Below are 2,880 nucleotides of genomic sequence, written 5' to 3'. Positions count from 1 at the left end.
GAAGAACCTTATCCTGTAAAAACTTTAAGCACATCTTTAGACTTTAGAAGTAGAGCTTTAAAGAAGGCACTGTGTTTGATTTTATTTCTTTTTCACATGAAAATATATCCAATAGAAAAAAGTTATAAATATCCCTGCTACTTGTAAAAAAAAAAAAAAAAATGTTATCCCTGGCACTAAAAAGCTCCTGGAAGCATGAGTTATAAGCAATTGCTTATTAGGCTGTTTTTCAACTCAACAGCACCTTTTGAAACGAACGTTAGACAAGCAGTTATGATTTATTCAGAGTTGTGCCTTCAATTTAGTTGACACATTTCCATACTTTGCTTTATGTTTATGATTAAGTATTGTTTTTAACCACTAGAAATGAAAAACTAAAGCTTGTTCAATATTTACATTTCATTTCAGTAGATCTTATTGGTATTCAATTTAGTGATGTCGTTGACTCGTTTTATGATTTCTCACTTGCATGAATATTAATAGAAGTGGAAAATGCCTCAGTTGATTTAAAAGTTTTCAGCAAGACATTATTTGAGCAAAAATACTTTAATCAATAGTGTATTTGTCTTGCAATATCAGTTTTTTGGTGGAAATTGACACTGCTGCCCCACAGGTGTCATTTGAAAACACCAATCCATAGCAACTTCTTCTTTAGTGTTCTAACAGCTAACTTGAAAAAAGAAGAAAAGTGTCTTTAAATATTCTGGTTTCACCATCTTTACTTTTAGTTCATGAGCTCTCTGTTGTTATTCTCTAGCAAATTAGCATTGAAATTTGAGATTTATTGCCAGAGATTATAGACATGTTGGAAGCTTTTAACAGAACAAGTCACAACCTCAGCTGGTGTAAATCAGCATAACTCCAATGAAATGTGCCACGTTACACCAGCTAGGATCTGGCTAAAAGTTTGTAGAGAACACAGCTGGACACACACCCACATTTTCTTCACTATGCTGGATATTAAAGCTATCCTCCCATGAAACCCCAAGCAATACCAAGGCTGGTCCATATCCCCTTGTGAAGTTACAGGTACTCAGTGTCTTTCCAGAATTCATGAACACCACTGTCATTGGTGTGGAAATAGATGAAGATTGCCAGGGGGCACTAGAATGAATTGTCAGTGACACTGTAAACAGGGTCGGTGCAAGGATGTTTCGCGCCCTAGGCGAAACTTCCACCTTGCGCCCCCCCGCACCCTCCCCCGAGGCACCCCCACAGCAGCTACCCCTTCTGCCTTGAGGTGCCCCCCTTGCGGCAGCTCCCCACCCTCCACCCTGAGGCACCCCCCCCGCCCCAGCTCACCCCTGCTCCACGCACGAGCATGAGCACCCTGAGCACGCCGTCGCTGCTTCACTTCTCCCGCCTCCCAGGCTTGCGGCACCAATCCGCTTAGGCACCGCAAGCCTGGGAGGTGGGAGAAGTGAAGCAGCTCACCTCTGCCCTGCCTCCTCCCCGAGCACGCCGTCACTGCTTCACTTCTCCCACCTTCCAGGCTTGCGGCACCAATCCGCTTAGGCGCTGCAAGCCTGGGAGGTGGGAGAAGTGAAGCAGCCATGGCGTGCTCGGGGAGGAGGTGGGGCAGGGGTGAGCTGGGGCGGGGAGTTCCCCTGTGTGCTGCCCCCCCTTCCCCTTACTTGCTGCAGGCGGCCCTCCTTGCACTCCCCTGCCCCAGCTCCCTCCACCTAAATGCCGTCGGCAACCGGGGCAGCCGCAGATCTGGCCGCCGTGGTCGCTGCCGAATAAAATGGCGCCCCCCAAATCCTAGCGCCCTAGGCAACCACCTAGGTCGCCTAAATGGTTGCACTGGCCCTGACTGTACATAGAATCTCTTACCTCTAGTTTTTCATTTTGAAGCTGGCCTAGGTTAATTCAAAAGTTGTTGCTACCATCTGATGGCTGGCTCATGTGAAATGACTTATGGGTCTAGTCACTAGTTTCATACAGGACAACTTCCTATTGATCTCAGAAACCACCATCACAACTGGAACCTTTGTTCACAGTCTCAAGAGATCGACTGTCTGAACATAGAGAGTGACTCACCCTCCAACCTGCCCCTGAGTGGTCCTTTTGCAGGACCAGGATGCAGCAAAGCACTTAGGCATGTGCTCAGCTTTAAGCACATGAGTAGTCCTTGACCTCAATGGGATTCATCACGTGTTTAAAGTTAAGCATGCACTTAAGAGCTATGATGTATCAGGGCCGAATGGAGCTGGGGCACATCAGCAGGTAGCATGGAGAATGCTTGCACTGCTGCCACCAATGCTGTATGTTTTCAGTGTATTGAGGATTTCCATCTTGGGGAATGTTAATCAAGCACCTTTCATGAATGCTGACTTCACTAATATAGAACTATCTCTCTCTCTCTCTCTCTCTCTCTCTGTATATATATATATATATCAGTTCTGAAACTCTGACTTCAAATGAAATATTCTTTCTTTTTGCCTAGTTTTTCATACTATCCTATTCAGAACTTCCTGGGGTCTTAAGCATGGAGAAATTGCTGTGGTACGTTATATCACTACTCCCATAAATTGTTCCTACCTGCTATACATGGGTTTCCTTAATGAAGCAATATTCACCAGTGGAGGCTGTAATTTTCAAAGAAAGCTATGGAGTTAGGTGTCCAGTTCTCACTGGATGCTGATGGGATTTAGGAGTCAAATTTTCTAAAGCTTCAATAGGATCGAGGTTTCTAAATCACCTGGGCCCTGTTGGAAATTTTACCACTAGGCATCCATCTCCCTTCGGCTCCTTTGAAAATCCCAGGTCTTTTTTTTTTTTTTTTAGAGAAGCAAAGTTTGGAGCTAATAATGGTTAGTGCTGAAATTGTTAACCTTTGTATCCTTAAAATGCCACTTACACCAGAGAAATACAATGCCA

This window comes from Mauremys reevesii, linkage group 9 (assembly GCF_016161935.1).
Source record: "Mauremys reevesii isolate NIE-2019 linkage group 9, ASM1616193v1, whole genome shotgun sequence".
Lineage (NCBI taxonomy): Eukaryota > Metazoa > Chordata > Testudines > Geoemydidae > Mauremys > Mauremys reevesii.
The sequence above is the reverse complement of the archived record's forward strand: the minus strand, read 5'-3'. Positions refer to the sequence as shown.